This window comes from Monodon monoceros, unplaced genomic scaffold, assembly GCF_005190385.1.
Source record: "Monodon monoceros isolate NGI ecotype Baffin Bay Population unplaced genomic scaffold, NGI_Narwhal_1 Super_Scaffold_18, whole genome shotgun sequence".
In the NCBI taxonomy this organism is placed as follows: domain Eukaryota; kingdom Metazoa; phylum Chordata; class Mammalia; order Artiodactyla; family Monodontidae; genus Monodon; species Monodon monoceros.
This window is the reverse complement of record NW_021703774.1, coordinates 152,586,436-152,595,244: the sequence shown is the minus strand read 5'-3', so window position 1 is coordinate 152,595,244 and position 8,809 is coordinate 152,586,436. Positions and strand designations below refer to the sequence as shown.

General features: G+C 51.4%; 1 pseudogene; it reads left to right on the top strand.

Annotated features, from left to right (window-relative positions):
* Positions 1 to 225: 225 nt before the first annotated feature.
* On the top strand, positions 226 to 7,147 carry LOC114898003 (annotated as a pseudogene).
* The last annotated feature ends 1,662 nt before the right edge of the window (positions 7,148 to 8,809 follow it).

Sequence of the window (8,809 nt, the reverse complement as noted above, 5' to 3'; positions counted from 1 at the left end):
GGAGTATTGTTGGTTCCCATAATGAAGCCCAGTGGCCTGGTGCAGAAGCCCTTTCTTCAGAGGACTGGCTTCTGGGGTTCCCGGTCTGTACCCGTTACTACCCCATACACTCCCAAACTCTGAAGGTTCTGAATGTACCTGAAGACAGAGGCTTGTGTGGCTCACAGACAAGTGGGATACTTTACTGAGTTTATTATACTGCCCAGCATCCCAGGAAGTGATGTGATGTCTCAGGCCAACCTCATGAGAGCAAGCATTCATAACAGTTGTACAGGTAAAGCCTCGCTCCTCATTGCAGTTGCCAGCTTAGAGACTCCTCTGCCTCTTGGACAGTGCCCTGCTTCTGAACTCTCGGAGGCTCCTGGTTCCTGGGTCTCCAGGGTAAGTCCTCTTCACTTTTCCTAGGAGGTTGGTTACCTACTTTTACTCATCCTCCAGGTCACATCCTCCACATCAGCTCCTCTGTGAATGCTTTCCTTTTTTTTTTTCTTTTCCTTTATTTTCTTTTGGCCTCCCCCGAGTGGCTTGCCAGATCTTAGTATCTTAGTTCCCCGAACAGGGATTGAACCTGTGCCTTCAACAGTGAAAGCGCAGAGACCTAACCACTAGACTGCCAGCTAATTCCCTGTGAACGCTTTCCTGATCATTCCCTTTGAACTTGGAAATCTTTTACTTCCCACCTATTAGAACATGTTTTACAAAGTGCTTCCACAGCACCATGGACAGATTTGTATTAGCACTTATCACACTGTACTCTTATTACCCGTGTCTGGGTCTCCAGGAATTGACTGTGAAGTTCCAGTGGGCTGGGACTGTGTCTGATTCATCTGAATCACCACTGCCTACCAGAGGGGCTGGAACATGGTAGACAGTAATAAATATTTGTTGAATATAAGAATTTCCTCTCTGACTAAGACAGGGGCTTGAGAGCATCCTGGAAGCAGGTTCCTGGGAGGAGGTGTCTGGTGACAATGGTGACAGGAACAGTGTGACACAGACATGTTTGCAGACTGTGGGGTTCTGAGCCCCCTGGGGATGTGGTCCATCCTGAGAGATCTGGGACAGAGACAAGGGTGTCCAGCAGCCCTGAGGATTCACGCACCTGGAGTGGCCTCTGTAGCCACGGTGGCCTGAGGAAGCCCAAGGAAGGGCAGGACCACATCAGCTGGGGAGGAGCCCTGCTGTCCTGCGTGTGGCAGGCATAGTGTGGGCAAGGCTGAGCCAGCACACACTGTCTCTGGAGGATCTGGCTTCCCACTGCCCTGTAGCTCCCTGGACCTTCTGAAGGATGGTTCTGTGAGGAACAAGGCTACTCAGAGATTTCATGAGAAAAAAATCTCCATGAAGGCTCTTGAGAAAGGTCTTTGTGGACTAGACAGTAACTTGAGAACAACAGACCCTGGGGAAAGAACAGGCCAGTGAGGATGTAGGAAGCAGTCAGAGAAGGTCTTGTAAACCAAGCTAAGCAACTGGAGAGCCTTGGAAAGGTCTTAAGTTGGAGGAGTCTTATGGAAGCCCACTCCAGAGCAGTGTGGTGAATGGAAGGGAGGGAGCCAGGCTGGGATCCCTTCCAGTTTTCTGGGTGAGAGATGACAGTGGCCTGAACCAAGATGGGGAAGCTGGAGTGGACAGGAAGGCATGGGCTAGAGAAGCGTTCGGAGGCAGAAGGGACAGGACCTGGTGACGGGTGTGAGGAGTGACTAGGAGGACCAAGGCTTACACCCCAGGTGACTGAGTGGGGTGAGCAGATTTGTGGGTGACGAGATGAGCTCAGTTTGGGACATGGGACGTTTGAGGTGCTGTGGGTCATCCGAAGGGAGCTGTCCAGGGGGCAGTTGGAGGCAGAGACCCTGCTGGAGTCCAGAGGATGGGCAGGGGCCAAGGCACAGAGTGGAGGAGATCCCAGGAGGAGTAGAGACAGGAGGTCCCAGGGAGCCCAGGGAGCCCAGGGAGCATCAAGGTCTAGGGAGTTTCTTGCCCTGCGAGCTGTCTGAACACTGAATGTTGGGGGCTGGCCAGAGGAGTCCAAGAAGCTTGAGTAGTCAACCCGGGTCCCCTCCAGTCTGCTAACTTGCACCCGCTCACACGTGTCGACCTACGGTTCCAGTCCCACATCTATGCTCTCACTTGCGGGCCCACATCACTCGCACAGCCCACATTCGCAGAAGGCGCACCCCTCAGCCCTCTCTCTCTGTCTTCCCTCCACAGTCCCACCTCTCCCTGCAGACCCTGGGGTTAATCTTCCCCCTCCCCCAGATTAGGGGCACTGCCCCTCTTTGTGCGGCCCAAGTGCCCGAGGCGAGAGACCTGGGAGGCTTGCGGCCATCCGGGCAGCTGAGTTGGGGAGGGCGGAGAGGGGCGCGGGGGTGGAGACACAAAAGTGGGGAGGGATCCTGGCTGCAGCTGTCCCGCGAGGGGCCGGGACAAAGGGCCTGCTGGCGGACCCGCTGGAGCCGTTTTCATGCTTGTTGGGATTAAGCGCAGGAAACGTCGCTCGCAATCGTGCGGATCAACAGTCCCGTGAGCGCCGGCGCGTGGGGCGGGCTCGGCTCCACCCGCCCCCAGCTTTGTGCTGAGCCCTCGGCTCCAGGCGGCGCAGGGGTCCGGGGAGGCCGCCCCTTTGTCCGTGCCTTTCGGGGGACGAGCCCCGCCCGGGGACCGCTGGACACCAGCTGAACGCCGGCCTCCTGCCCTCTCCTTCCTCCCCGGCACGGAGCACTAGGGCTCCACCTTGCGCCCCATTATGGGGCAAGCTCACGGCCCCCCAAGCACCGAGCCCCTCAGACTGCTCCCATCCCACGGCCCGAGCCCTCTTTCATCCCCGGGGGGGGGGGGGGGGGGGTGGGAGGGTGTACATACAGGTCCTTGGGGGACCTGGCCCCTCCCCCGGCCCTGACCTCAGTATGATGATTCCCCTTTTCCCTGAGCCACCTCCCTCCTCCCGCGGGCCAGTCCCACAACCAGCCGAATCTCTTCTCAAATCTACTGGAGATAAAAAAGAATGGAGCAAGTAGAAGATCGACCGCCCCTGAGCCTGGGGGTTTGGGAAGAGGAGCTGGGAAGGATAAGGTGTGGCTAGAAGCCTTCAGGCCTGGAGATGGCGGAGCAGACTCATTTCTAGCTGTCCGGCGCTGGGGCTGGGAGAGGCTCGGGGGTCTGCGGCGGTGTGCAAACCACCCCCCACCCCGGGCTGGGAGCACTTTTATTTCTGAGAGGGGTTGGGGAAAGAGGAGGAAGCACGCGTGTGGGTCTGTGTCCAGGAGTGTGTGTGAGTGTGTGGGTGTGTCTGTGCACGGGCGCAGTGCATAGGCATGGGGTCTAGTGCCCCTGTGTCTGTGGGTGCCTGGTGGGTGTGGGCATGTATATGAGCGTGGATTTGAGGTCTGATTTGGAACACCCCCATCTCATGCTCCTCACCACTAGCATCCCCATTAAACTCATAGGTCTGGGAGTCAAGGCCCTTTAGCAATTATTTCTAATATACAGCACAACTGCCCAGCTGCATCTCATAGCTCTGATGACCTCCCCATCCTCTCCTAGTCAGATAGTAACAGCTGACATTTATGGACTCCTTCCTATGTGCCAGGCTCAGCTCTAAGCCCTTTACATGTGTAAACTTATTGAACTCTCACAAAATGCTATGAGAGAAACACTAACTGCCCCATTTCACAGTTGAAAAAAGTGAGGCACAGCTAGTAAGTGGAAGATCCGAGACACCTGGGTCCAGTCTGCTCTAGGAATCACTATCCTTTGTTGCCTCAACTTCTACTCATTCTCTAGGCTCTTCTTCCTCCAGGAAGTTTTCCTTGATCAGGTGTTCAGAGATCTCATTGCTTTCCTGTTCTTGTTACCTGTTCATGCTGTGATTAGGAGGAAACACTAACACTGGGTTTGGGGTGTGGCCTGTAGGAAACAGAGGCTGGCAGACATGTCACAGGCTGCCATCAGGGGCCATTCAATCTCCTTAGAGATAGCCACTACAGACCTTTCTCCACTTATAATGGGGTTCCATCCCAATAAACCCATTGTAAATTGACAGTATTGTGAGTAAAAAATGCATTTAATACACCTGACCTACTGAACATCATAGCTTAGCCTAACCTACATTAAACATGCTCAAAACACTCACGTTAGCCTACAGTTGGGCAAAATCATCTAACATAAAGCCTGTTTCATAATAAAGTGTTGACTACCTCATGTGATTTATTGAATACTGTACTGAAAGTGAAAAACAGAATGGTTGTGTGGGTACAGAATGGTTGTAAGTGTATCAGTTGTTTACCCTGACGATTGTATAGCTGACTGGGAGTTGCCACTGCCCAGCATCCCGAGGGTATTGAGAGACTGACTATTATACTGCATATCACCAGCCTGGGGAAAGATTAAAATTCAGAATTCAAAGTAGGTTTCTACTGAATGCTTATCAGTTTTGCACCATCAAAAAATAAAGTCAGGGCTTCCCTGGTGGCGCAGTGGTTGAGAGTCCGCCTGCCGACTCAGGGGACACGGGTTCGTGCCCCGGTCCGGGAAGATCCCACATGCCGCGGAGCGGCTGGGCCCGTGAGCCATGGCCACTGAGCCTGCGCGTCCGGAGCCTGTGCTCTGCAGCGGGAGAGGCCGCAGCAGTGAGAGGCCCGCGTACCGGAAAAAAAAAAAAAAGTCAAAAAGTCATAAATCAGATTCTCCTAGGTGAGCTGGGGAGTGAACCTGGCGTCTGGCCCTCCATCCGACACACCAGGGAAGAGGCACCAGAGACCATCTGCGGTTCCCGTGCACAGGAGTCTTCCTCCCAGAGTAAAAATGGGCCAGAAGGAATGAGGATAATGAGAAGGATTAGTGAGGTACAGGGGATCTCCAGCCCAGACATTTGAAGAGAATTCAGCGAGCAGCAAAAATTCTGTGGAGCTGCAGAGGATGGTAGCCCTCACAGCCGAGGGCTGCAGCGACACCGGCTTTCAGAGTGATGAAGACTGCTTTGAAAACCAGAACACATCAGGAAATGACAACTCACTAAGGAGTAGAGTTGTGCAAAAGAGAACAAGAAAAGGGCAAACAGGGGGAAGAGCAAGTCACCACTGAGCAGGATTCTCCAAGAAAGGCTGAAGATGAGGACGATCGAGAGACACGTCAAAAGGTGCCTGGAAAGGAAGTATGGTACAGTTTATGAGTTTTGTAGGGAACACAAAACAACCCTTAAGTATATCATCTGGGGCATTTTTGTTTGTTTGTTTGTTTTTTGCGGTATGCGGGCCTCTCACTGTTGTGGCCTCTCCCGTTGTGAAGCACAGGCTCTGGACGCGCAGGCTCGGCATGTGAGATTTTCCCAGACCGGGGCATGAACCCGTGTCCCCTGCATCGGCAGGGGGACTCTCAACCACTATGCCACCAGGGAAGCCCGTCATCTGGGGCATTTTAACAGCAAGTTACCTGGCTCTGGTGATTGCGGCCTGTGTGCTGAACTTTCGCAGAGCCCTTCCTCTTTTCATGATCACGGTGGTTGCCATCTTCTTTGTGATCTGGGATCACTTCATGGCCAGATATGAGTCTCAAATCGCTCAGCTCCCGTCTCCTGGCCAAAGGCTTCTGGACAGCCATTGGTTCTGGCTAAAGTGGGTAATTTGGGCCTGCCTGATCCTGGGAGTTATTTTCTGGCTGGTCTTTGACACCACCAGATTGGGCCAACAGCAGCTGTTGTCCTTCGGTGGACTCCTAATGTACCTTATCCTGACATTTCTATTTTCCAAGCACCCAACCAAAGTTTACTGGAGGCCTGTCTTCTGGGGTATTGGGTTACAGTTTCTTCTTGGGCTTTTGATACTAAAGACGGAAACTGGATTTATGGCTTTTGACTGGTTACGGAAACAAGTTCTGACATTCCTGGAGTACACTGATGCTGGCGCCACATTTGTCTTTGGTGAGAAATATAAAGACCACTTTTTTGCATTTAAGGTCCTGCCCATCGTGGGTTTCTTCAGCACTGTGATGTCCATGTTGCACTACCTCGGATTGATGCAGTGGATCATTAAAAAGCATTCCTGTGTCCACATCGAAGCAGGAAGGAAGGAGAGAGGATGCAACAGGAAGTCTCCATTCTGAGGAGGGCACCACAGTCTCTGGTTGGAAGGACCACTACAAATTGGGACCATCAACCATGTTTGTTTGAGAGGATGGATGGGTAATGCTAGTGACTATGGGAACATCTCCGGTTGAATCTGTAGTTCCTTCTGGCAATAGATTTGTTGGACAGAGAGTCTCCACTGCTGGTCCAACCACATTTACCATATGTCACCAAGTCTGAACTCCACACAATCATGACCACTGGGTTCTCTACCATTGCTGGAAGTGTCTTAGGTACATTTATTTCTTTTGGGGTTTCATCCTCTCACCTGTTAACTGCTTCAGTTATGTCCACACCTGCAGCATTGGCTATTTCTAAACTTTCTTGACCTGAGACAGAAACACCTAAAATAACCCTCAGGGAGCATCCTCATGCATTTCCCTGGTGGCGAACATCGCTGTGAATTTGATTGCCTTTCTGGCCCTGTTGTCTTTTGCGAATTCAGCCCTTTCCTGGTTTGGAAACATGTTTGACTACCCACAACTGAGTTTCGAAGTAATATGCTCCTACATCTTCGTGCCCTTTTCCTTCATGATGGGAGTGGACTGGCAAGACAGCTTTGTGGTTGCCAAACTCATAGGTTATAAGACATTCTTCAATAAAATTGTGGCTTATCAGAAACTCTCAAAATTGATCCATTTAAAGCAAGAGGGTGGACCCAATTTGTGGATGGTGTGCAGCAATATATGTAGATTCGTGCTGAGACAATTGCCACTCATGCTCTCTGTGGCTTTGCCAATTTCGGTTCCCTAGGCATAGTGATAGGCGGGCAGACTCACATCCATAGCACTTACCAGCACTTCTGTAGACATCAACTGCCATCATGTTTTGGAGAACGCCTTCAACTCCGGCTCAGTTAGAAACACAACCAATGTAGTATCTTGCTGCCAGAGTCTACTGAGCGGTACTGTTGCCAAGGGTCCTGGTGAGGTCATCCCAGAAGGAAACCATAGCCTGTATTTGAAGGACTGCTGCAATTTGTTGAATCCACCAACACTAAACTGCAGTTGGGTTCCTAATACATTTTGAGTTCAGCCACTTCTCCAACAGAACTCTAAGTACAGGTGCTGAATCTTCTGCTTTGGGGAGGAAAAACAATGCTATTTCCACAGATTGATACTTCTGTCATGGAATCAGCTTTAATTGGAAAGAAGGAAAACAGGATGAACACTTCAGTCTCCAGTCCCAGAAATGTTTTCTGTCTCAGAAGGAAATTCTAGAGACAATGCTGAGACGCTTCTTAATGAAGTGCTCATCACCAATGCTCTTCATAGCATAAAGACTAGGTTTTATGAGAAAACACAAACACTAATGACTGGAATAAAGGGGGATTCATACAAAAGAAAGAATGTGAAAAAGGTTTTGGAATACCTTAATTTATTTGTGTTTTCATTTTTGTTCATGCACAAGAGTAATTTTTTTAATCTATGTGTAAATAGTTGATTTGTGTTTGTGTGTGTGTGTGTGTGTGTGTGTGTGTGTGTGGTGATGGTGTTGATGATGAAGTAGGGATCTAAATGCCCAAAGGACTCTTTATCTCCAAAGTACAATATACTAGGATATTTCTAATTACTTTTTTAAAAAATCATAAATCGGGGACTTCCCTGGTGGTCCAGTGGTAAAGAATCCACCTTACAATGCAGGGGACGTGGGTTCAATCCTTGGTCAGGGAACTAAGATCCCACATGCCACGGGGCAACTAAGCCCGTGCTCCACAACTACTGAGCTTGCGCGCCTCAACTAGAGAGCCCGCGTGCCGCAAACTACAGAGCCCACGCGCTCTGGAGCCTGCACATCATAAGTCGGGCACCATCTGTACACAGAGCTCCGATATGATATGCCACACCTACTAGGGCTTGGGAGCCCACCTACCTTCTGCAGTCTCCTTATCCCCGTAACTCCTACACTCCTCATTCCCACTTCACTCCCTGCCTCCCTGCACCCCAGGTTTTAATCCCATCCCCTCTGACAACACTTGATGGTGCAGACCTATTTGGGGTCCCTGGAGAGAAGGTTTCCATGGACCCAGACCTTTCTTCTCCCCAGAGGACCCAGCCCTGCACTACCTCCCTGCCAACCCCTTCCATGCTTCCTCCTGTCCCTCGGGCCTGCTCAGGCCTCTGCTGTGTGCCTTGACCTATGGGTCTCTGGGTCTCAGCCCCAACCTCATCCCTCATTCCTCCTATTAAGCAAGTCTCCTCAGGTAGGACCAGAAACCTGAGTTAGACTTCCCTGCTCCTGGTCATGGGGTTTCTCTCTGGCAGGAAGGGGAAGGTGTCTCACTGGCTAAACCCCTCCCTAGTGTATGGAACTTCCCCACTCTTCTCACTGGCCCAGGGACTAAGAAATCCCCACTCAGTGACTTTAAAACAACCTCCCAAGTATAGAAGTCTCAGGCAGAGACCTTCACAGAGGGCAGCTGCAGCTCCCCCTCTCATTGGCTGAGCGGCTAATGCGTTAGTCTTTTGGATGCAAGTCTTATCTACCTGCGCAGGCAAGACTTGCTCAAGGGCAGGGCTGGCACTGTAGGGCCTTGTGCAGGGGGGCCTTGATTGTTTTAATGCATACAAAGCATTCAGACCCATTTCCTCGTTCAGTCTGTACAGTTGCCACAGGCAAAGAAACAGAGGCAGTCTAGACAGTCTCTGGACCAGGTCTTCCCCACCCAGGTACAGCAGTAGCCTCAGAGCT